General features: G+C 40.4%; 1 long non-coding RNA gene and 1 pseudogene across 1 annotated transcript in view; one reads left to right on the forward strand and one right to left on the reverse strand.

Annotated features, from left to right (window-relative positions):
- LOC139810527 (uncharacterized) overlaps positions 1 to 27567 on the reverse strand; it is a 359450-nt gene that overhangs the window by 166236 nt on the left and 165647 nt on the right. The gene's annotated exons all lie outside the window — the stretch shown is intronic.
- LOC139824074 (uncharacterized) lies at positions 13526 to 15299 on the forward strand (annotated as a pseudogene).

The raw sequence follows: 27567 nt of genomic DNA on the forward strand, positions 1-27567 counted from the left end.
GCAAACACTTGTAAATAGTCTGTAAATATAACGTTCTAAACATATATTGGAAAGTGTCGCCTATATTTCTAGCCTCCTTTGCGATTCACAAACCTTGGGCCAACTCCTACTCACGCACCAGTAGCAGACTAAGTTAGATATAAGGTAGAATACCTCTCTGAATAAAAGTAGTAGCGCCCATATTAATAACAAATTATTAATTAAATAAATTGGTACTCCTTAATTCGCATATTGATATTGTTATGTTCTCTTTATTTAAGAGGTTTTGAATTTCTAATATCATCTCGTTTATGAGCACTCTTTATTTTATTGTTATAAATATTTTGTAAATAAACAATTGCAGAAATAAAAGTTATTATTATATGTGTGCAATACGTCATGTGTGCAATGTGCTAATATGATTTTCTTATTTTATGTGCGCAATAATATTATGTGTGCAATGTGTATGTGCGCAATAATGTCATGTGTGCAAAGTGTATGTGCGCAATAATGTCATGTGTGCAAAGTGTATGTGCGCAATAATGTCATGTGTGCAAAGCGTATGTCTGGTCATATGCGCAAACGTACTTTCGTAATCTTTACATTGTTATTAATTTTCTGTTGTTAATTAATTTATTTTAAAAGGAATGAAAATATTTTATATACGAAAGTCGATTGGTTCTTAGAGGTGATTCTTATGTTCTAGTTAGTTAAGATGGATAATGATATAATTTTAATTATTTGTAATAATCATGTTTGAGAAATGCTAGTAAGATAATTATTATTTTAGCGTGATAATGTTCTCTAAAGGCACAAAAGGTTATATTCTTATAAATAATCTGCTTTTAATTTATTTATTTATATTTTATTTTAATTTCCTTAGTCTATTCTTATGGAACATACATTTATTTTCGTTAGATACACGTGTCAAACTGAATTTATTTTGCATAAAGGATTTCATAAAGCCTGTATTAGCATTAAATAGCAATTTGTAAGTAATTATATTGATTCTAGGGAATTCTGATAAGTGCTTGTCCAAAAGTTTATAGTGTGATTCATGACAAACGGGGCTTAAGCTTGAAAGGATGCCTTTAGGTAGCCATGTTCTCGAGGCTTGCCAGTTACTTTAAGAACACGTGCTCGCATCAGCTGAGTGATTGTTGTGACATGACAGTTAATTTAAAGAGTGATTGTTATATTATAATATTGTTTTCAGATGCTGGGCACGTCTAACAATGAAGATAGAAATAAAAAAAAAAAAATTTATGCGGCTGGAATATAGCGGTGATTATACCGTCAGATGTGACATCTCCCTCCTTAGGGAAGTTCGGTCCCCGAACTTTTTAGTAAGTATCAATTCGTGGTTATGTGATATAAAGTATAGTTGTATACATCTTTTAAACCAGTAAGTGTGTATTCTTTTTCCTTCATCCCTGATCTGCAATCCGAGCAGGTTGGATTAATATTTTAATATTATTATTCTCTAGGATTTCCACAATTTCATACGGCCCTGTATATTCGTCATCGAACTTGTTTTTTTTTGGGGGGTTTTAATAAATATATAAAATCTCCTACTTTATACGTTTGTGTTTTTAATTTCTTATCATAATAATGTTTATAACGTGTTTTGGCTAATCCTAAATTTGACACGGCTAGTTTCCTTAGATCAGTTAATTTATCAATAAGTTCGCTCACGTAATCGTCATACGTTTCTACCGAATCTTCTGTCTTTATTTCAGATGGCTATCGTGCGGCTTTGCCGAATACTAATTCATACGGTGTGAATTTTGTTCCCTCATGTACGCTAGTATTATATGAAAACATAGCATGCTCGAGCCAATTATCCCAATCGCGTTCATCAGAGATATAATGTTTTAAATATTCAGTTAATACATGGTGGCTTCTTTCTAACGAGCCATTGGATTGAGGATGGAAAGCAGATGTGCAATATTGTTTTATTTTAAAATATTTTGCAAATTTCTTCATCATTAAACTAGTAAAATTTGAACCTTGATCCGTCAAAATTGCTTTGGGACTTCCAAATTGATAAATAAATCTACGTGTGAATGCTTTTGCGATTTCCTCTGAGTTCGCTTGCACAAGAGGTACGGCAACTGAATATTTCGTTAGTTGATCCTGAATCGTTAAAATATATTCATTACCATTATCAGTAATAGGCAAAGGCCCTAATATATCCATAGCAACTTTATTAAATGCGTCTACAGGAGTGTCGGTTATAATCATCGGTTGTTTAGTCTTTACGCGTACTAATTTTTTCTTTTGGCAACTACTACAGGTTTGAATAAATTTTTCAACTTGACTTTTCATATTTTCCCAAAAATATTTATGACGTATCCGCGCCACTGTCTTTGCGATTCCTTTATGTCCTCCGACACTGGATTCGTGGGACTCACGTATGATACGCGGTCTATCCTTGAGCTCGGGTATGCACACTTGGCCCTTACATACAGTAATTTGAATGTTTGTATTTAAAAATGTAAGTCTTATAATGCATCGTATTCTGAACCATGGTATTTTTATATCGCTATTGTTTTCAGATATGCTCGCATGTGAAATATTTAAACGCATCATTTCGTTTTTTAATTCTCTAAATCCCTGCGCTACATATTTTTCTTGAATCTGATCGCTTAATTCTTCTTTAATTATTATTCCAAAAATTTTCTTGTTGTTCTTTTCTGATATTAACACATGTCCTATTATTCCTTTAAAGTTCTTCGGCTTCTGACATATTTTCTTATCAATTAATTCTTTTCCTATTTCATCTGTTGCGCGGATCTCCCTTCGTATTTATAAAGTATATTATATTATCATTCCTCATCCATATGTGATCTCGGGAGTCTATAATGTTGACAGAAGTAACTTCCATTTCTCTTATTCTTGGTCTCTGTAATTCTCTCGGTGGTGTTTGTTCTTTCAAGTTAGATTTTTTATTTGTTTTCTTGCTTAATTTTTTGTTCGGTAATTTTTTATTTACTGGCCTTTTATTAGGAGTAGTGGCTTTTGTTTTCGCAGATTTTTTATTGCTTATTTGTAAAGGTTTAGGAACTGCATTATATGAAGGAGGTGAAAATATTCTATTCATATTGCTTTCGTCTGTCGAATCATCGCTCGGCGTTTTTTGTTCACGATATCCTAATGATTTTTTATTTATTTCATAATCCATTTCACTATCAATATCTACTTCCATTGCTTCTAATTCTTGTTTATTTAACGGTATATTTTTTTCTATTACTTCAATAGCGTCAATGTCATCTGGCAATTTTTGTAATTTTTTTATCAGTTTTTACCTTTGATTTTGGCATTATTTGTATATGCGAAGGTGGTGCATGAACGTCAGCCTGTACTTCAATATTAGTATATGCTTGATGGCTGTCGCTAGATTGTGGTGCTATGTCCATAGCCTCATCTTCAGGTTCCTCTTGTTGTTTATGCATTTCTTTTTTATTATACAATTTTTTATCATCAATTCGTTTTTTCGGGACACCCGTTGTGTGGCTTTCGCTCGGTCTCTTGCGCGAAGCGCATGCGTCATCGGGAGCGGTTGCTTCTTGCAGCGGCTCATAGACGGCGTCGTCATCGCTAAGACGCTCTTGCGGGCCGCGCCCTTCAGCTTCATCCACATGCAACATTGCGTCTTTACTGTCATCACGGGATTCGTCAATTTCCTTTGGACTAGAATCTTTACGGTGTTTCTTTGTTCTCATATGCTTTCGCTTTCTGCGTCTTATGTGGGTAGAAGAGCTACTCTCATGTTTCCTCTTTTCACCTTTTTGACATATTTCTGGATCATCGGTATCGCAGTCGGTTTCATAATAATATGAAACTGCTCCACTGTCGCTGCTACTGTCTAAAGCTTTTAAAAATTTACTTCTAGGTGACATTTCTTCTTCACTATCTGAATCTATATAAGGAGATGGTTCATCAGGTTTGTTCTTTTTATGCGGCGCTGGATTGCCTGATCCTTTACTTTCCATTGCTCTTTTAAAACTCGGATGAAATGTTTTTTGTTTTTTATGTTCCTGCCCTACTGAGGCTTCACTTGAAGATGATAATGCTCGTTTTGCATGCAAAGGATATACGTGTTTAATTTCTTCGATAGGATTTCTGGACAAAGCGTCAGCATTTTTATTTATTTTTCCTGGTTTGTATTTTATTTGATAATCGTATTCCGCTAATTTTAATCTCCACCTCATTAATCGTGACGTAGGATCAGATACTGAATTTAACCATTCTAATGGTTTATGATCCATTACTAATGTAAATCTTCAATTGTATCGGTAGCTATAAAAATATCATCCATATACATTATGATTTTACGTAAACGAATTAATGTTTTTAAATCAGGAAGATTCCTCAACCAATTGTAAAATTTGCGTGGAGATTCACTAAAACCGAAAGGCAAATAGACATATTTGTATTGGCCGTCATATGTAGCGAACGAAAAATATTTGGTATCTTCCGGATGAATTTTCACTTGGTGGAAATCATCCTTTAGATCAATCAACGTATATACAGTCTTTTTACCGGCATCTACTAGACAATCATCAACCGCTGGGAAGGGGCCTTTTCGTTTATTAATTCTATTATTAAGTGGCCTGAAGTCCACGCACAAACGCCATTTACCGTTCTTTTTACGGACTAATACGGTTCGAGCGCAATAAGGGGAAGTACTTGGTTTTATTATTCCTCTTCGAAGGAGATCGTCGGTTATCTCCCTTAATTGCAGTCTTTCCGACCATGAGACTCGCCTAGGGGAGTACGCAAACACAGTGTGATCTTTAAGATCCACCCTAACTAAGTAATCATCTCCGGGAGAGGGTATCTCAGCAGAATCTACTTCTTTAATTACGTCAATTAATTGTTGCTTAACTTTATTATCAAAATCTATTTCAATAGAGCACAACTTTTCTTCTAACAATTCTGGAGATTCAGAAATCTCATCTGCAAAAGCAATTTCTTTCAATAATTGCAATCTACTTTCCGGACTATCGGAAGGATTATACACTATTTTTATCATGTGTCTGTTTATGAAATCCATGCCGATCACTAAGTTCACCGAGAATAAATCGTTAACCAAAACGTTTAATTTGATTGATGCTGAAAACCCCGGTAACTGAGATAAGACAATTTCGGAATTAATTGAACCACTTATTTGAATTGGATAATCGTTTAACGCTTAAGATTACTTTTCGTGTTATCTGACAAACCGAAATACTTTTTATAAATCGACAGTGGAATAAAAGACACAGGGCTACCAGTAACGCCACTAAGTCGGACTTAATGTTATTTAAAGAGACAACCTTAATCCGGGAATCGTTTATCTCGAGCGTTCTTCCTGGCTCCGCTACGCACGTTACTGTCGAAGCATCCTTGGATTGAACCTCCATCGTCGATGACTCCGTCGTATCGGCAACTTCCACTGCCGAAACTGTAGTAGATGAGACAGCCGGTGCGACCGACTGTGACTGCTCTTTGCGCTTTAACTTAAAGCAGTCTTTGCGCACATGACCTTTCACTTTACAATATGCACAAAACTTGTCTTTAACCACTGCTTCTGTCTTCGTAGTTTCTGGTACTTTCTGCGGGTTATCCTTTTTCGAAGTGAAGTCCTTTCCTTTTTGTGGCTTGCTGGGCACATTCTTCTTTGGCATGCACGAAGATGTGATACGATGCATCTGGTCCAGAAATTGATCGATGTCTTCTGAGTCCAATGCTGTCGCCATTCCCCTCAACGCCATATTCATGATGCCATTTATTATTAATTGGATTTTATCGACTTCTGGAAACGTCACGTTTTGCATTAAATCCAGCTTGTCCATGACGTAGTCCATAAAAGATTCCTTTGGGAAGTTCCACGTACGAGCTTCTATTTTTCTCATCTGCACGTACAACAGTGTTCTTCGTTTGAACCTTTTTATAATTGCTTCTGTAAAACTTGTCCAAGAACGGTTGACAGTTCCTGTATTGTGAACAAACCAACGTTGAGCGTTGCCGATCAATTTGCTTGTCGCAGCTAGAAGCGCGATCTCGTGTGTCACACCATGTATTCGTGCTACACTTTCCACTTTATTGAGCCATAACACAACGTCTTCATCTTCAGTGCCGCCGAAATTCGATAGCTGAGATCCTAACAGATTCACCGCCTGTGCCGGTGGTACCGACGAGACGAATGAGCGGCTAGATTGATCCGTTGACGACAGTGATGGAGTTTGAGCGTTACTTCTCGGGCTCGAATTCATCATCGTCAGCATTTGTTGCATCAATTCTCGATTTTGTCTTGATTGTTCGGACATTCATTCTTGATTCTGTTGCTGCATCAGTTCCCTCTCTTGTCTTAACTGTTGAAATAAAACGGTACAGAATTGCATCATGTCGGAAGATCCTGTCGAAACGGACCTCGCTTCATTTACTTGAGCGGGTAGACCGGTGTGAGTGGAATGCGCCATTCGCGATGTTTGATTTAAGGCTGAACTCTGTCGATTCTCTGTGCCGAAATCACCAGCGGGCCATTCCTTTCGAGGTGCTTTATAATTGCCTGCATACACTGAGCTCTATCTTCCAATATCATTAACCCATAGTTTCGAGCTTCTTCTTGAAGTTCTTCTAAGGAGAGCCTCTCTAAACGGGCGCGGATTTTCGTTGCTTCCATCGTTCAGTTCTTCTATCGGAACTTAACACGCGACCGTAATATTTCCCGCGCACGTGCCCTTAGGATTGCGAGCACGTATGAGAAGCGTGAACACGTATGCGCACTCACGATGGAAGACGCGACCGTGCACTTCCCGCGCACGTGCCCTTAGGGCCTTGGCACATAGAAAAACTTAAACAATAAAACTTAAGCAGTAAGAAATCAACAGTATGGATTCGCTACCGCTTTGGGCCGTGCCTTAAGTTCTTGACTGTGATTGGCTGATTTGCTTACTGATTGAGTTTTACTGCTTAAGTTTTTCTATGTGCCAAGGCCTTTAGGCTTGCGAGCATGTATGAGAAGCGTGAACACGTACGCGCACTCACGACGAAATCCGCGCAATGCGGAAATGCGAACGATCTTTTGCACTTTTTGTCACACGGCTAATTAAGCCTAACGAGAGTATTGACGAATCAAACCTCTCGGTGAAATCTTGTTGTATTAACAAGAACGGAAGGCAACGGATTACCGCGGTGAAAGTCAAGCCTCAACGGATTCTGTTCTTACGACACTATAAATGACTGCACACAACGGATTATTAATCCCACTTCTGAACTGTAGAATAATTAGTTTTGTCAGGATAGTTAACCCTCTTGAGAGGAGTCAAAATTGTTTCGTCCACGTAACACGAGTTTAACTTCGCGAAGAATACGCAGGATACGAGCGGGTAGGAAGGAGGAGAATGAATACGTTTAGGATAAATATCAACCGTATATTTCCTCACTTTTACATCGAACGCGCGAAGTCCATTGCACGGACTCACGACACGGTTTTAGACGAATACGCCGGGAAAAGATACAAAGGCTTGAGCCCTCCGACGCACGTCCGATCGCTTCGGGATCTCGAATACTTCTCTTGTCTTACACGTCCGGACCGAGCCAGAACATGCTCATACTTGTACGACCGTTACGCTTCTCGAAAGTTAACGGTGAGGTATCTCCTCATCTCGCTCAACCAATCACAACCGTCCGCAAACGCCATTGGCTCGCGCTGATACACTAACGCCTCACGCCGATGAGGTTACCGCAGCGCTCGCATGCGACAGGCGGCGCCAGTTGCCGGGAAAATTAAACGTTTATTTGTTTCTTACACACATACATATTAGTCGTTTATGCCTTTCAATACTCAAAATAACTGCTATATTTTCCAAACTTTTTTTGTTAATAACTTTTTAACGAATAACGAATGATGGCTAAAACCTTCTGAAGATCACTCGGGGTCATGACCTTGACAACATATATCAAGGTCATTGAAATCAGTGAGATCACCCTTAATCTTAAGATTTCCCATTATTGCTTGAAAAAATGTCATTTGTTTATTACACCAACCTTTCACACACATCATCAAATATTTGTTTATAGGCTATGCACTTTCTTGGCAAAGACAATATATTTCTCCTTTCAATTTTGATGTACGTGTCACCGTGTCATTAGGAAGATGATCATGCAAAGAGGTAACGGTTACTTCGCCATCATCGCTGATTATCGCTAATCCTTGACAGCTAGTGCTACGACGAGTCGATTATCCGTATGTACCTTCTAAACGTTTGTCAATGTGATAAATGTAGACGGTATTGTCTTTATGTTTGCCTTTAATTGCTTCCATGTTTTGTAACTTATAATAACACTAATGATATTTGTCACTTTACTTTCAAATTATATTGGGCAATAATTACTTTTCCTATAAAGCCATAGAGGTTTAATGAGGGCTTTTGAAACGAATGAGGAATTTTTGTAACGGGAATGTATAAGAGCTTTTGGAACGGATAAGTAATGGTTCCCGCACAAGAGATGCAAAAACATTTGCCGCGCGGCAAGGAGCGACGCAGTAGCCAATCACAGTTGAACTTTTGCGCGGCGAAAGATTTAGTTGGCTAACGCCAACTTCCGCCGCGCGGCAAGCATTATGCCCATATCACACTTGCGTTTACGTTTGCGTTTACGTTTGCGTTTACGTCTTTTGACCAATCAAAACGGAAATCGCGAATCGCAATCGCCAGCAGCTAGTTTCTGATTGGTCAAGAGACGTAAACGCAAACGTAGACGCAATTACCAATCGCTAGTGTGATACGGCTATTACCGCGTCCCGTGTGCAGGAGCCATAATTTTGCAACGCAAGTCTTTCTCTGTCTCCCTCTCTCCCTCTCTCTCCCTCTCTCCCTCTCCCTCTCTCTTCCTCTCTCCCTCTCTCCCTCTCTCTCCCTCTCTCCCTCTCTTCCTCTCTCCCTCTCTCCCTCTCCTTTTTCGTTGGTTCGGGATATCATATCATCTGCATATCTGAATCCTGGCTAAAACCGCATGTACCTGACCATATGGTCCCTCTATATGGATATCTTGAGATGCGACCGTGTCGGTAGAAATGGCGGGGGGGTGGCAGTATACGTGTCGAACTCTTTCCAGGCCTCGACCTTGCGCCAATTCGGGAACATCAACTGTGAAGGTCCTGAACATCTAATTCTTGAGATTTCTGTCAGGAACTGTTCCAAGATACTACTAGCTGTTGTTTACGGACCACCACACTGCGGATTTTCGGATTTCTTTGACGTCTTTTCTGATTTGTCGGTTAATTACAAACACTCCATCATTTCTGGAGATTTTAATGCCGATCTTTGTTCCTCGACCTTTGACTCGGAACATATTCGATTATTTGTACGCGCATCTAACTTTTTTCTTGTGCTCTACACCACTACGCATCATACCCGTACTGCCTCCACCTTGCTTGACCTGTGCCGCATAGATGAGTCTAATAAACTTGTCGATTACGTGCAGCGCGAGGTCTGCTTTCTATCCGCTCACGATCTCATCGCCATCACATACGATGTCAGGATAGAGCGGATCCCTGAGCGCACCATCCGAGTTCGGGATTTTCGAGCTTTTAATCTGGAAAATTTTCTCGACGAATTTGCGTCTCTGAACTGGTCTGAGCTTTACTCTGCAGCTAGTGTCGACGCAAAAGTTGATATCTTCAACAATCTCCTTTTGACTTGCTACGACCAGCACGCTCCCTTCCGGGTCATGCGACCCAAGCACCTGCCAGCACCTTGGCTCACGGAGGATATTAAATCCCGAATGAGGGAGAGGGATAGAGCCAAAAGAGTCTGGATGAGGAGTAGAACGGACGCTAACTACCTCACCTTTAGACGCCTGAGAAACTTGGTGCAGGTCGAGGTACGGAGGGCTAAGTCGGAGTTCTTCCATAAAGAGTTCCAGGATTTGAATGAGCCTAATGAGATCTGGCGAAAACTTAGAAAATACGGTCTTCTTAAATCCAAAGCAAAGACGGAGAATCTCGCTTTTACTAGCGAGGAACTTGTTGACCACTTCACGTGCAACGTGACGTCGAACACGGACTGTATCCAGGTCATCTACTTGGGCGAGACTACGTATGATGACTCAAAATTTTATTGGAGCAACATTGAGCCCCTGGATATTGTTCGGACTATCGGCAAGAGTAAGTCGGATGCCACGGGAGTAGATGGACTACCTCGGAGCCTGGTGGTTAGGGCGCTTCCGAGCATCCTCCTAGCCTTAACTCACATTTTCAACTTTTGCTTCACCCACGGGGTCTTTCCTGAGGTCTGGAAGTCGGCCATTGTCTGTCCCGTCCCTAAAGTTAGAAGTCCTGCCGTGCTAAATGATTTCAGGCCAATCTCAATCTTGTGTGCTACCTCGAAGGTCCTCGAGCGCATCGCGGCAGACCAGATTATGAGATACTTAGAGGAACACAATCTTCTCGACCCTTTTCAGTCTGCTTACAGAAAAGATTTTTCCACGCAGACGGCGCTCATAAGGGTCTTGGACGAGGTCAGGCTGGCTGCTGATAAGAGGAAGATCACTATAGCCGTATTTTTTTACTTTTCTAAGGCCTTTGACAATGTCTGTCATGACATCTTGATTGGCAAGACCAGGAATCTGGGCTTTGCTTGCTCTACTCTGCGTTGGCTTTGTTCCTATTTAACCAATAGAAAACAGGCGGTACGCGACCTGTCCACTGGGATGCCGTCGACTGAGAGAACTGTTCGAAAGGGTGTACCACAGGGTTCTGTTCTCGGACCGATCCTCTTTCTCCTCTACCTGGTGGATTTCGGAAATGTCCTACAGCACTGCAAGTATAATTTTTACGCGGATGATCTTATGATCTATTTGCATGCTGAGCCAGTGTTTCTTTTGGACGCTATCAAGAGGATAAATGAAGATATAGAGAGGATTGTGCAGTGGGCTGTCGACAACAAGCTGACGATCAACCCTGGAAAGACAAAGGCAATGATCTTGGGAACACTGCGCTTTGTAAGAAACGTCGATCTGGACTCTGTGCCTCAGGTTCGAGTCGGGGAATCCGTGATTCCTTTCTCGGACTCGGTGGAGTACTTGGGTGTGACAATTAATAGCACTCTCTCATGGGAAAAACAGGCGACTAAAACGATCTCCAAAGTGAATTTGGCTCTCTATCAGCTTAAACTTTGCAGGCAACTCCTCCCAGTTCCTCTTCGTGTGAAGCTTGTCTCTGCCTTAATGCTTCCTCATTTTGACTACTGCTGCACAGTTCTCACTAACATCACAGGCCAGCATAACCTGCGCCTGCAGAGAGCCCTGAACAGATGTGTCCGCTTCATCTTCAACCTCAAGCGCGACGAACACATCACTCCGTATCTTGTCAGATTGGGCTGGCTCAAGATCGATCTTAGGCGGTCATACTTGGTGGAAAGTCCGACATTCTCTGTACTCAGGAAGGAAAAGCCGCAAGTTATCTACAGCAATTTTACTTTTAGGCATGAAAACATGCAGCGGAATACTAGATCTCCGACCGATGTCCTTAACCTTCCGCTCTGCCGTACTGAATTTTTTAAGCGATCTTTTTGCTTCTCTGCTGCCGAGCTGTGGAATTCTCTCCCTTCCGACATTCGCAACGCGACGTGTATCGGCTCTTTCAAGGCGAAATTATATAAATTCCTGTTCTCATCTATAGGTGCATGAGATTTCTGTCGGTAGACCTGAGCGTATCTTGAGATTATTGTGTAAACTATCTTTTGCCCTACGGCTCTTGTAAATCATTTTTTAGCTATGGCTATTTCTTTTCAGTTGTAAACGCTAAGTTACTGTGGTAATACGTCTTATTTAGTATCTGTATTTTCTTTACTTACTTTACTCTTATATCTTTCATTTGTAGTTACTTTTTTATATATAAATGCCCGAATGTTTTATATTTTATTTGACACTCTTTTTGTAATTTAGTTTCGACGTTTTAGGGGACGTAGTCCCAGAGCGTCTAATAAATGATGATTCTGATTCTGATTCTCTTTCTCCCTCTCTCCCTCTCTCTCTCTTTTTCTCTCTCTCCCTCTCCCTCTCTCCCTCTCCCTTTCTCCCTCTCTCCCTCTCTCCCTCTCTCTCTTCCTCTCTCTCCCTCTCCCTTTCTCTCTCCCTCTCTGCCTCTCCCTCTCTCTCCCTTTCCCTCTCTCCCTCTCTCCCTCTCTGATATTTTTTCTAGCATACTTGATATTTTGAATGGAGTACCACAAGGTTCTGTCCTGGGTGCTTTGTTGTTTATTGTGCATATGAATGACTTAGTTAAAGTATGTAGTAGTACATATAAAGGGTAGTAGAATAAAATTATATGTAGATGATACGACAGTATATGTGGAGGGAGAAAGTGGTGCGGAGCTTGAGATCAATATGAATAAGGTGTTTGGTGTTGTCGAAGAGTGGTTAAGAATAAATTCGCTAAAACTGAACGTGGATAAAACCAAATATATGATTGTTAGAAGTGTAAGAAAAGAGTTAAGGGCAAACATTGTATTAAGTTGTTTGGATGGTAATGTCATAGAACGTGTAGAGATTATGAAATATTTAGGTGTAATTATCGACAGCAAGCTACGATGGGAAGAATACTGTGATTATATGCTTAAAAAAATAGGGAAAAGAATCAGTTTTCTGATTAGAATAAGTAATGATCTATTAATGTATGTGAGATGTACTGTTTACAAATCAATCATTGCACCACACTTTGATTACTGTTCGACAATATTAGTTGGTTTGGGTACAACTCAGCTGAGTAGGTTACAAGTGGCACAGAACCGGACTATGCGAGTAATACTCCAGTGCGATCGCCGCACCAGGATTGAACAGATGCTACAAGCATTGCAATTTATGTCTATAAATCAGAGAGTGGTGTACAATGTATGTATTTTTATATTTAAGGTAATATTAGGTATGTTACCTAGTCAGTCAAATAAAATAGAAATAGTAGGTGATATAAGTGGGAGACAAACAAGGCAAACGGAACATATCAGAATTCAGTATCGCAGGACGAAAAACACGCAGAAAAGTTTATTTTACGAAGGTGTGAAAATATACAATGATCTACCTGCGGAATTAAAAGCATGTACAAATGTAAGAGCGTTTAGGCGTTTGTTGAAAAAATATGTTATGACTAAGTTTAGGTAATGTATTAAGAAAAATGAGATGTAATGTAAATAGCTGAGAAAGCTAAATAAAGCTCATCTATCTATCTCTCCCTTTCTCCCTCTCTCCCTCTCCCCCTCTCTCTCCCCTCCCCCCCTCCCTCTCTCCCTCTCCCTCTCTCCCTCTCCCTCTCTCTCTCTCTCTCTCTCTCTCTCTCTCTCTTTGGTGAGTACGGTGTGTGCACGTCTTTCGTCGCTCCCGCGTTGATTGAGCATATCTCTGCCGCAGGCTGCCTTCGGGAATTTTTGTTGCAGGCATATATTGTTTCTCGTTGCTATTTTTGAACGATCTTTTTACTTCCTGCCCGCTTGCCACCTCGGCTCTATATTTTTGGTGACAAGTTCTCTAACCTAACCTGACTTCTGGCTGCTAGCCATCGTGCCCAAACGAAGCGGATGTTTGATGCGCATGCGCTGTAGTCTGTGCTCTGATGATCGACTTTTGGGCTAGTGTGCATGCAATTGACTGGCTGCCTATTGGTCAGTTCTTGCGGACCTTGCTGATACACATGAGAGAAAACAAACGTGTCGAATCGCGTGCTGTTTGACACGTGGCGGCTCGGTCTATCGATATATCGATCACTATCGATATGGAAGGTATAGCTGAATACCGGTGCGCAGCGTGTAAAAAGTCTATTAAAAATCTTGTCGTGAAATGTAAAACGTGTGCTGGTGTTTTTTACCATCCTGAATGTGTAACCAAGCACAAGATTCAAGACGGAAACCGAGAGATTATCGTGTCCCGGCCCGTTTGAAAAGATTATGATTGAGGATGAAAAAGAAGTGGAGAAAAATAAAACAAGGACAACGACAGAAAGACCAATGGGAGCTACAGGAGTTAATATGGCGGCAAGTGGTAACAAATCAGTGGAGGCGACCGGACCAGTGGGGACTGATGTAAAAATTGATCTTCTTATAAAAACAGTGAAGGAAATAAAAAATGAAATGGTATGCAAAAAAGAGATCAGGACAATAATAAAGGAAATAATACAACAAGAAATAGGAAGTATTAAACAGGAAATGGAAAGCTTGAAAAGAATGATGATGGCCGGAACCTGTGGAGCATCAAGAAAGTATAGTGAAGCGGTTAAAGAGAAGAAGAAAGAGAATATTTTGATAATTAAACCGAAAGCGCAACAAGAGAGCAAAGATACAAAGAAGATAGTAAAAGAAAAAATAGACATTAAAAACATGGAAGTTGGAATCTCAAAATTAAGAAAGGGAGGTGGAGGAGCGGTTATTCTCGGATGCGAAACAGATGAGGAAATGAAAACGCTGAAAGATAAGGTACAAGCGACAATGGGAGAAGATTTCAAGGTCAAGGAGCCTCAGTGAAAAAAACCCAAGATTAAAGTAATTAATGTAGGAGAAGATGAAATGAAGATGGATGATGATAAGCTATTAGATGCGATTAAGAGACAGAACAGAATTGAAGACACAGCAGGAGAAGATCTTTATATGCGGATAGTAAAGAGAATGTATAAAGGAAAAAACAAGAATAATGAACAATCCAATGAAAAAAGGAGAGAGGAAGAAGGATCTCTGATATTGGAGGTAGATGATGGTACACATGAAGCGATAATAAAAAGAGGCAAGTTAAATATAGGGTGGAAAAAATGTGTAGTGTACAACTTCATCAGCGTCGTAAGATGTTACAAATGCTGGGGCTATTTCTACATGGCTAAGAATTGCACGAGGCAGGAAGCATGTTTCAAATGTGCAGGATTTCACAAGACGATGGAATGTACGGCAGCAATAAAAAACTGCATAAACTGTATTTATAAGAATAAAGGTGGAAGCACATAAAATTGCAGGAGCCATGAGCAAGAATGCAGAAACCATATGCGCATGCGCTATGGTGTCTGCATACTGCCTATGGGTTCTGAATTTTCAATTTACATAAAAATACATAAGCATGGTGTATGTAGATTGAAAATTCAGAAGCCATAGGCAGTATGCAGGCACCATAGCGCATGCGCATATGGTTTCTGCATTCGTGCTCATGGCGCCTGCAATTTTATGTGCTTCCACCTTAAGACGTATAACTTGAAACTGAATATTGAACATGTGGCATTAAATCCAGAGTGTCCGACGTTTAAGAAGATACTGGAGGAAGAAAAAAGAAGAGCTGGATGGGAGGATACAAAGTAGCAACCAACAGAAGAGGAGCAAACTCTGTGGTACACGAATGCACAAAGTTTAATGCCGCACAAGGACGAAATACAACACCTGTTTATGAAGAGAATGAGACCTACAATATTAGCGTTAGCAGAAACTAGACTGACTGTAGAAATCGAGGATAGCGAGATTAATGTACCGGGTTATAGCGTAGTGAGATGCGATGCCGAGAATAGAAACACAGGAGGGGTTCTGTTATATGTTAAAGAGAATATTAAATTCAAAGTAATTGAAAACAAAAAACTATTGTCAAACTGTTGGTGGGACTTGGTTAGTGGAGCGAGTGTGTTGTGCATGCGTGTGAGAGTTGCGGATGAATTAGGCGAGAGTTTAGAGGGAAATTGGATACGAGGTAGGCGATAAACCGAGAGAAAGGTAGGAAGAAGAGCTTAAATTTAGGATAGTGTCACGTCTGACGGTATAATCACCGCTATATTCCAGCTGCATAAATTTTTCGATTTCTACCCTCATTGCTAGAAGTGCCCAGCATCTGAAAACAGTATTATAACATAACAATCACTCTTTAAATTAACTGTCATGTCACAACAATCACTCAGTTGATGCGAGCACGTGTTCTTAAAGTAACTGGCATGAGCCTCGAGAACATGGCTGCCCAAAGGCACCCTTTCAAGCTTAAGCCCCATTTTCATGAATCACACTATAAAATTTTGGACAATCGCTTGTTAAAATTCCCCAGAATCACTAAAATTGATCGTAAATGGATATTACAGGCTTTATGAGACCCTTTATACAATATAAATTCAGTTTAACACACGAATAAACGCACGTTCCATAAGAATAAATTCAGAAATAAAAAATAAAAATAAATAAATTAAAAACAGATCATTTATAAGAACATAACCTTTTGTGCCTAAAGAATGTTATCACGCTAAAATAATAATTATCTTACTAGCATTTCTCAAACATGATTGTTATAAACAATTTAATTATATTATTAACAGACCTAGCTAATGTGACTACTGGAACTATCACAAAAAGTCAAACAACTTTTGGTTATATAAATCATTATTGGATCTCTCAAAATAAACTAATTAACAATAAAAATTATCATAATCCCAGATAGCACAATGACATCCTCAGGATATCCCCATTAAATCCCGGAGTGTACTTTGGATGTCCTGAGGAATATCAAACGATCCCCGAATTCTAGTCCTCGTGACGTCCTGAGGATGTCCCGTCGGACGTTCTGAGGACTTCTATGGGATATAAACAATTTAATTTCATTGATTTCCTGTACTATGAGAATGCTAACCATTTCTACTTGCACGATATATTATTAACATGATATTAGAATCATTATTACCACCGCTAACATCACTTTTATCAACATTATTATTAACAAATATATATATATATATATATATATATTATATACTTACTAAAATTAATATAAATATCGAGCGTCAAGCGCTGAAACGTCACCCACGAACCTGAAAAGATAAAATTGTATATGCGTAGCATAGGGAACGCGAATCCCAGTGAGATGCGAGTATTGTACAATCTGAAGAAGAGAAAAGAGAGTGTCAGATATACCATAGTAACTGTTAGACAAAGAGAGCAATATCTTTTATACTTTAGACATGCTAATAATGACTTTGATTGTACTATTGAATTATTCCACTGTATGTAAAGTATGTCTGAAGAAATTTAAATAATATTCAACATATATTTGCACATTTTAAAATTAAAATATTAAAGATTTCTTATATTCCTTTATGATAAAAATCATATTGAGATTTTATAATGAAAGAAGGTATCGCTCTTACTACAAATTGCTGTTAGAACAGAGAATAGAAATTGAATTCAGACGAGTCACCTGTATGACTCATTCGAGTGAATCTAGTCCTCGCATAGACCATATATGGACATGTCGAAGCAGAGCGAAACGCATGACTATATAAGGTAAGAAATTCAGACACCACCCTATGACTCATTGCTGGCAAGCGAGCCGCACCACTAGAAATAGACTCGTATCCGCTAGACAACGCCCTATGACTCATTGTAACGAGGTGCGGTCACCTCCCACTACCGTTTCCAAAATTGTATAAAAGCGGAATCTTTCACACTCTCGATGGAGAGTGTGGAACGAACCAGGAAAAGTCACATATCTTATACTTGTTCCATCCTCCCACATAAGCCACTTGTATCGTAAAAGTTCTACAATAAATATCATACTCTATTATATCAAAAGAAAGATAAAAATTATTGAATACCTACCTACGACGGATCCAAGGAGCCATAATCTACATCGCCGACCAACAGCTAATTATCCTGGAGTTTTACCTCCTTAACTGCAAGAAAAAGAACCCATCAACGGAGACGTTCTGCTGGATCGAGCCACCTCGCATCACTCAGGACGTCACAATAGGATAATAGATGCAGCAGGGAAGTATTAATTAGTGAAGAAAAAGAGCGCTAAATATTTTAGAGAGAGGAGAGGTTAGGTGAGAGAAAGCGGAAGAAAATCGCGGTGCGTTCCAAAAGGGAGCGAAATTGCGCCACGCATAGAGTAAGTAGCGACACTAGACGGAACGGTCAAGACATAGAGGTAGCGGTTAATGAGATTAGCTGGAAGAAGAGCGTGCACGCGGGGCGCACAGGATGGAGGGAGAGACAGGTGAGAGTGAGAAGGCAGCAATAACGAATAAAGATGAGAATCCGGCTACAGTGTCGGATTGCTCATGCAGTGAGAAAACAGATAAGGAAGTTTTTGCCACACCAAAAGAAGAAAAAAGAGGAAAGGGAAGATTTACAAAGGAGGAGTTAAGAAGGAAAGAAAGATCGGGCTCGCTCAGCATACAGGAGTTTATGACAAGTGATAACAGTACGGCATGCGAGTTAGCAAAAGCCAAGAGGAAAAGAGAGGAAAACGAACAACGTACGATGGAAATTTTTAAGAGAGATAACAAGACAGTGAGAACGCCACCAGGTATGGACAAAGCGAAGGATGGAGCCGGTGTGGTAGGTAAGAAGAGAGAAGAGGAAGGAGTTCTGTCAGCAACAAAAAAGGATGAGGAGGACGGTTCGCTACTAGCAGTCTTGAGAGAGATTAGAAACGAAATGAGGGACCTGAGGGAAGAGATGAGAGAGATGAGAGAGAGGATGAACGTCTTAGAAGAGGGTCGGAGAAAAAAAAGAAGAAAAAGTAGAGGAAAGGATGGATAAGATAGAAGTGAGACTATCGAAGATCGAACGAAGGAGTGAAAACATAACGGATGAAACGACCAGCGGCAAAACGGAAGAGATCGTGGGAAAGGTGGCGGAGATGGTGAGGAAGAGAGAAAGAAATATGAAGAAAAGGAAGGAAAAGAAAAATAATTTAGTGATCAGAGGACTACATAAAAAGGAAAACAAGAGCTTAATAGACACAGCGGAGACGTTTCTGGAGAGAGTTTGGTGCAAGAGCGCGAGTGAAGAAAATGCGGCCATCAGGCAGAGTAAGAGGAGAGATAATAATAGTCGAAATGGATTGCTGGGAAGCGAAGGATAACATCATGAAGGAGAAGAAGAAACTGGGAAGTAAAAAAATTTTCATTGATCACGATTTGACCTTTAAGGACAGAGAAGTGCAAAGACGCATAAAAGAAAAGGCATGGAAAGAGAAAACAGAAGAAAAATGGGTGAAAATAGGTTTTAGGAAGCTAGAGATACAAGGTAGAAAGTATGTATGGAGCGAGGAAGAAAATAAGCTAATAGAAAAAAAAAATTTCTAGAGAACTGCCAAGTTAGGAGAAGAGTATCAGTAAGTCGAGGCATGCAAGAGGACAATAGGCAAACAACACGAATGAAGGATGGAAAAGTGAAGAAGATGAAGAAAGAAAATGGGCGAAAAATAATTTTTTGGAATGTAGCAGGTATAGAGAGGCAGGACAAAGATTGTTGGAATTACATAGTAGGTTTCGATTTTATAGGACTATGTGAAACATGGTTAGAGAAAAAGGGATATGATAGAATTAAGGGTAGATTGCCAGAAACGCACATTTGGAAAAACATTAACGCAGTAAAGAAAAAAAGGAAGGGTAGGGCGAAGGGAGGATTACTAATAGGTATTAGAAAAGGCTGAATGGCGGAAGTGGAGAATTATGAATGTACAATGATTACAGAAAGAATTGCGCGAACGAGAATAGTAAAAGAGGAAAAAGGGCTAAATATTTTTACAGTATACAATGTAGGAGCAAAGAAAGACGTTGAAGAGATAATGGCAAAAATAACGGAGCAATGCGAAGGATGCGAAGGAGAGGATATTATTATAGGAGGTGATTTTAATATTAGAATAGGAAACTTAGGAGGTGGTAGGGAGGAGGAGTATGACTTTGAAAAGGAGAGTAAAGATAAAGTTATAGGAAATGGCGGCGGAAGTTTTGTGGATGTGATAAATGAAAAAGGATGGTATTTTTTGAACGGATGTACAGAGGAAGATTGGGAAGGGGAATATACGTATGTGGGTGCGAGAGGATGCTTGGTAATTGATTATGCAATTGTAAACAATAGTGCGCAAGAGCGAATGTTGGAATTTAGAATAGGGGACAGGGTGGACTCGGATCATTTGCCTCTGACCTTGTTATTGGAGGAAGAGGAGAATACGAGACAAATGGAGGGGTGTACTGAAGAGGAAGAAGAGGAACGGAATATGTCAAAAAAGATCATAGTTTGGAACGAAGAGGCAAGGCAATTATACAGGGAGAGGACGGAGGTATGGAATGAAACCGAGGACCAGGAAATGGAGTCGGTGGATAGGAAATGGGAGAAATTAAAAAACGGAATCCTTGGAGCCTTAGTGTATAAGAATATTAAGGTAAAGAAAAGAAGGAAAATAGGGCACAAAGATTGGTGGGATAGGAGTTGTACCAGAAAAAAGAGGGAGGTGAAAAGAAAGTACAGAAGGTGGAGATATGGAAAGGGAAATAAGGAAGACTATTTGGAAGAAAAGAAATGCCTAAAGGGGTGGTTAGAGAGCAAAAGGATGGAGAAGAGAATGAAGGAAGAAGAGGAATTAAGAAAACTGAAGGACGAAAAGAAAATTTGGAACTATATAAATAGTCGAAGAAAAAAAAGAATGGAAAGAGAATAATATTCCAAAAGAGAACTGGAGAAGTTATTTCATGGAGCTGTTAGGTGGGACCGAGATGGTAGGAAGGGAAGAGGCGTTGGAGATGCGTGCCATGGGAACAGAAGAAAGAAATGAAGAGCAGGTTCAAGATACAGATAGAGTGCTGCAAGAAGAGGAAATAGTGAGGACAGTCAGGAACATGAAGCTAGGCAAAGCTGCAGGTGTCGATGGAATCCCAATGGAAGCATGGCTGTATGGTGGCGCAGCGGGTTAGAGGAGGTCTAATTAATCTGCTGAAGCTCATTTGGAAGGAAAGCAAAATTCCGACCGAATGGCGAACAAGCATAGTTGTCCCCCTATATAAAAGAGGGGATAAAGAGCGAACAGAGAACTACAGAGGGATCTCGCTGCTGTGCACTGTATACAAGGTATATGCCGAAATTCTAAGGAACAGATTGGAGGAAATAATGGAGAGGAAAGGGATGATACCTGACAGCCAAGCCGGCTTTAGGAAAAGGAGGTCCACGATGAATAATATATTTATCTTGAACCATATAGTACAAAAGGAAAAGGAGAAAAATGCAGCAACTGGGAAAGACAAGATTTTCGCAATGTTTGTGGATCTAAGGGCAGCATTCGACAACGTTGACAGAGAACTTTTATGGAAGATAATGGAAGAGAAAGGGATGGATCGCAGTTTAATAAACAGGATAAAAGAAATCTACAAAGAAACGGAGGTGGACAATAAGGACGAGGGATGGATTCACAAAGTGCTTCAAGACGAAGAAAGGTGTAAGGCAGGGCTGTGTGTGATGAGTCCCGCCCTGTTCAATTTATACAACGCGGACATAGATAAAGTTTTAGAAAAGCGTGGTATAGGAGGAGTGGAGCTTGGAGGAGTGAGAGTATAGTCATTAGCATACGCAAATGATATGGTTTTGGTAGCGAAAAATAGAGAGGCTTTACTAGATATGATGAGCATGTTAAAAAGATTCTTAAAAGATAGGAAGCTAGACTTAAGTACAGAAAAAACTAAAGTGCTAGTATTTAATAGTAAAGGTAAAAAAGGCAGAATGACATGGAAATGGGACGAAAAAATAATAGAGGAAGTAGATAGGTTTAAATACCTGGGTTTCACGTTTAATAAGAAAGGTAATTATGTCGATCATATAAAAAAGCTGAAAAGAAAAGGAAGGATTGCTGCAAATAGGGTCTGGGGCTTAGGAGAAGGATTATGTAAAGATGATTTTAATAAGAGATGGACGCTTTTTAAATACCTAGTGAAAAGTGTGACGGAATACGAAGCAGAGATATGGGGGTGGAGTGAAAAAAAGGAGTTGGAAAAAGTCATGTTAGATTATGTAAGATGGATATTTAGACTAGATTTTTGCACACCGAGGTATGTAATACTAAGGGAACTAGAATTAGAGAAACTTAAAATCTGTTGGGGTATAAGAGCCATGAGGTTCGAGAAAAGAGAGGGAAAAAAGATGGAAGTTTAGTAAAGACATGTTGGGATGAAAAGGACACAAGGGATAAAAAAAAAGGATTTATATAATTTAGAACGGGAAAAGTTTTATAATAGCAATGGTTGGAGCTCTGAAGCAATAAAAGAATTAAATAATGAAGGTAAAAATACTGAAGGCTTAGTAAGAATAAAGGAACAGGATATTCAACGGCAAATAATAAACAGTAAAATAGTAGAGGCAAGGTATAATACAAGGTACAAAGATATAGAGGTGACAAACAAAACGTTGAGTTATTTATTAAAAGCAAACTTGGATAAAGTGAAAACAGGAGACGAGATTAGAGCGATGGTAAAATTAAGGTGCGGTAATTTTGAGGACGCAAATAAATACTGGCTTGACGAAGAAGATACGAAGTGTAGATTCTGTAAGTCAAGTAGGGACAATTTAGAGCATTATATAAGCGAGTGCAAGATCACAAGTATGTGGTGTTGTAATCTAAAATTACAACGGGTAATTATTAAATTACTTATAATAAAATTAAAGAATAGTCTTTCGAAAGACTTCGAGGAAATTGTCTTTCGAAAGACTCCTCAATTTGCGCCGACGCGGACGCGGAAGTTCATCAAGCTTCCGCGTCAATCGAACTATTGCGATATGCATAAGAATGTGCGACAACGCATTTCGACATTCGCGGAACCGCGGAAGTTCATCAAGCTTCCGCGTCAATATTGCGAGATGCATAGGAATGTGCGACAACGCATTTCGACAATCGCGGTACCGCGGAGTACAGCGAGATTGCGAATGCGCTCGGTCACTGACCGACCTCATTCGGGGGACCGTCGAACCCGGCAGAAAAGCGCCGACAGGGCATAACTCAAAACAATATAAGGGACCGTCGAAGAAGCCGCGACGGAGAGTAATACACCGGAGACTCTGCCCGTGACCGTTCTCGTAAGTCGTGTCGCGAAGGTTTACATTATAACAAAGCGCGTGCGAGTTATAGTAATTGTGAAAGGCAAATACAAGTGTAAGTTAGTGAGTGTAAAAGGGGCGCTGAAATAAAGCTCCAATATAAAGTAAAACGAAGTGAAGTTCATTTAACGATGCCTACACCCCCGTTCCACCTGCGAACCCGACCGCTTCCTAGTCTGCCCGCCTGTGCCTACCGAGTCCCAACTCGTAAGGTCAAGAGATCCCGAAAATAATAAACGTTTTGCCGTAAGCCGTCACCAACCGGCGACACGGCATAACAGTGGTTTGAGAATTTAGGTAGGAATAACGGAGAACGATTAGAGAATATATGCGATGACAAATTTAGAATGGAAAAAGGAAAGGTGCTAAATAGATTATGGAAAAGGAGAGAGGAATGCTACAAAAAAGATAACGATTGTAAATAATGTAAATCATAATGTATTGTGGCTTGTTTGTAAAGAAGAATGTTGTTTGATGCGTGGATGGATGTGTGAGTTAAGTGGAATTGTAAACCAAGTTCTTTCTTGGCGTATAGCTGAAATAAAGACATATATTGTCAAACTGTTGGTGTTTAGCGATAGAAGTGAAAGATAGCCTGTATAAAGGGGTGATAGCAGTGGTGTATCATTCGCCTAGTGCATCTGACGGTGACTTCATTCGATTTTTAGAAGACGTAGTAGAAAGCCTGACAATGAAAGGTGACTGTATAATAATAGGGTACTTTAATATAGATGTAACGGTAAAATCTTTCTATACGAGGAAACTAATAACAATAATGCAAAACTTAGGGATGAAGCAATATGTGGATAATCCGACAAGGTCCACGAAAGATAGTCAAACAATTATAGATTTAATCTTCTCGAATAAGAAAATAAAGACACAGGTATGCGAAAAACCTAAAATTACGGACCATGCTTAGCTAAAAATAGATCTCAATATAAAGGAAAAAAGAAACAATTATAAAGAATTCATAGTGTTAAAAGGGTTCTAGATTTAAGGTGGTAATACTGTGTGAGCGCTGCTACCGTGAGCATAAATATTGAAAAGGTTCTAGCCTTAAGGTGGTAATACTGGGATGGCGCTGCTATTGTGAGCGTGGGCATTGAAGAAGGTCCTTAATTTAGGTTGGCGGAAGTGTAGTAGAAAGTACGAAGATTGGTAGCGCGAGCACGTAGAAAACAAGACTCTGTACGAAAATCTTATCGTTATTATATAAACAGTTTAAGTTCTCGCTGGATATACTTCTTCCGTTCACCTCTCTTATCCCGATTATCCTTCGATTATTAACATTTTTGGCGACCGTGACAGGACAGTGAGTGAAGGATAATCGACGGGTTGTGTCGCGTGTGAAATCGAGCATCCAAGATGGAAGCTGCAAAGAAGAAACGCACCGTAATGCGAACGGCTTTCACGCGCGCGTTGAACGACTTAGTTCTGAGAATAACGGATGCGAATACAGGCGCCACGGATCTGACCGAGCTACAAGTATTTCTACAAGTTCTCGAAGAAAAGAACAAGGCGTTAGAAGAGGCCAATTCGGTCTACATTACGTGCCTGATAGAGACGGAAAATGTGAAGACAGAGACAATCGATGCGGAGATGATGAGCAATGACGAATACAAGCGCAAATATATACGTGCACGGATGGCTGCCATGACACATTTACCGACCGCGGCGAACAATGCCGGGAACAATACTATGAACTCGGTAGTCGATAACACACATCTCGTCAGCGCCCAACCTATGATAAAACTGCCTAAAATCGAACTGAGAAAATTCAGCGGGGACGTGAAGGAATGGCTGCCCTTCTGGTCACAATTCAAAAAGATACACGAGGATGCTAACATCAACAAAGGAGACAAGTTTCAGTATCTACTACAGGCGATGACACCAGAGTCGCGTGCAGCTGAACTAGTTGGCAGTTTCCCTCCCATCGAAGAGAACTATGACGGTGCGATCGCAAGTTTAAAGAATCGTTTCGGCCGGGACGAAGTGCTTGTGGAAGTGTACGTGCGCGAGCTTCTCAAGCTAGTTATGCAAAATGTGATGAAGCCGGACGACCGAATTCCATTGTCTAGTTTATATGATAAGATAGAGGCTCAGCTAAGAGCTCTTGAATCGCTCGGGGTAACGTCAGATAAGTGCGGTGCCATGTTACTCCCGCTTGTCGAGTCCTCGTTGCCAGAGGAACTGTTACGTGCTTGGCAACGTCATCCAGTGCCGGTCGGGGAGAATGGAGAACGAAGAGAAGAACGACTCACACAGATTATGTTCCTACGATCCGAAGTAGAGAATGAAGAAAGAATATCTATCGCAATGCACGGTTTTGATATGAAGAATGATGAGCGCAAAACATCGAAACCTAAACAACGCGCGGATCAAGCAAAAAATACACCCTCCGCTATAAGCCTACACGCACAGGGAAAGCCGAATAAACCGATAGACTGTGTATTCTGTGAGAAAGAGCACGCGAGTGTAAAGTGTAAAAAAGCGCGCAAAATGACTTTGGACGAGAGAAAAGCACTTTTACAACAAAAGAAAGCGTGCTATAATTGTTTAAAAATCGGTCATCAGAGTCGTGTGTGTCGCGGTAATCAAAAATGTGCGATGTGCAGTCGTCGGCACGTGGTGTTAATGTGTCCAGATATAAATGGCCGAGGGGATACGACGGTATCAACCAACACAGACGATGGTAAAGAAAAGGTACTGTCGAATTCCAATCAAACTAGAGAAGCGGACGTAATTTTACAGACATTACATGCCAAGATTCGTAATGGCAAGAAAGAGCGCGTAATGGCAAGAAAGTGCGGTTATTTTTCGATCAAGGTTCCACTCGATCTTACGCTACTAAGGACATTATACGTCAAATGAAATACGAAGCGATTAGTGAACACAAGCTCAAGCACTCGCTTTTCGGCAACATCACATCTGAAGTTAAAAGTCATAAGAAGTATGTGGTTCATCTGAGTAGTCTGGACAACAGCTATTCGTGCAACTTCAAAGTGTTCGACGAAGAGGAAATATGCGCAGAAATTCCTTTGTGGGAGAAGCAGCCATGGATGGACGAACTGAAGGAGATGGGCATACAACTCACTGATGGACCAACTGAATGCGACTACGCTGCACCAATCAAAATTTTCGTTGGGGCAGATATAGCGGGAAAACTGATGACCGGTCGTACTCAACAACTTAAGTGTGGATTGACAGCAGTTGAGACGAGTCTTGGCTGGACGCTGATGGGCCAGGTTCCGGATGTGCTGCAGATGGTTTAGCAGAGCAGGCGATTTCTATGTTTCAGCGCGAAGCCTGTGTATCTGATCTTTGGGAGCTAGATGTAATTGGCATCAGAGATCCTGTTATGGAAAAATCGCGCAAAGATCACGACGAGGAGGTTCTTCGACGTTTTGAAGAAACAGTTATTGTCAATAGGGAAGGACGATACGAAGTATGTCTCCCGTGGGTCGAGACGCATCCCAGTTTACCGTCCAACAGGGAGCTTGCAGAGAAGCGGCTCATCACGACTACCAAGATGTTGAAAACGTCAGCGTTGTACGATGCATACGATCAAGTATTCGGCGACTGGTTAGCGGAAGGAATCATCGAGGTGGTGCCAGACGAGGAGATCGACCAGGAGGCACACTACCTGCCACATAGAGGCGTCGTTAAAGTGGGAAGTACCACTCCTTTGAGACCGGTATTTGATGCATCCGCTAAATGTAAGAACTTTCCATCACTTAACGACTGTCTGGAAAAAGGACCCAATTTAATTGAACTTGTTTTTACAATCTTATTACGTTTTCGTGCAGAAAGAATTGGAGTAGTGGCAGATATTAGAAAGGCGTTCTTACAAATAAGCTTGAATAAAAGGGATCGAGACTTTTTGAGATTCTTGTGGTATGACGAGCTCGGAAAAATAATTGTTTACCGACATAGCCGAGTAGTATTTGGTGTATCTTGTAGTCCTTTTCTTTTAGGAGCGGTGATCAATTATCATTTAAAGAAAATTAAATCTATGTTTAAAGACGCAGATAAGAATCTCACTAAGCTGATGGAAAGTTTTTACGTGGACAACTGCGTAACGAGTTTAAGTACGATAACCGAAGTTGAGCAATTTATTTACGATGCGAGACAGGCTATGAGTGAGGGAGCGTTTGATCTCAGAGGGTGGGAGACTTCACATTCAAAAACACAAGACATAGATATTCCGGTATTAGGGCTTATATGGGATAAGAACGATGATACGTTGCGTTTAGTAATGCCCTCGACTGAAAATATTATGAACGAAAAGATTACGAAGCGAGTAATACTTTCCTTTTCTCACCGCATTTACGATCCATTTGGTTTTGTTAGCCCCGTGATGATCACTCCTAAACTTCTATTACAACAAACGTGGATCTCTAAAATTGAATGGGATGATGAAGTTTGTGACGAGATACAAAACGAATTTAAGAAATGGCTCAAGGGTTTGGTACGTTTAGACGAGATCCGTTTTCCGCGCTGGGCATTTGATGCGCCAGTTCGCGATACGAGTATAACGTTTCATGTGTTTTGTGACGCTAGTAAAAAAGCATATGCTGCGGTGATTTTCGCGCGCGTGGAATGTGCCTCTCAGGTCAACGTCTCGTTTGTCTCAGCAAAAGCTAGAGTAGCTCCAGTTACTACTATGACGATTAATCGACTTGAACTTTTAGCTGCCTGTATGGGCGTTCGACTGGCGCGTTCTACTGTG

The sequence above is a fragment of the Temnothorax longispinosus genome, chromosome 1 (assembly GCF_030848805.1).
Source record: "Temnothorax longispinosus isolate EJ_2023e chromosome 1, Tlon_JGU_v1, whole genome shotgun sequence".
Classification (NCBI taxonomy): Eukaryota; Metazoa; Arthropoda; class Insecta; order Hymenoptera; family Formicidae; genus Temnothorax; species Temnothorax longispinosus.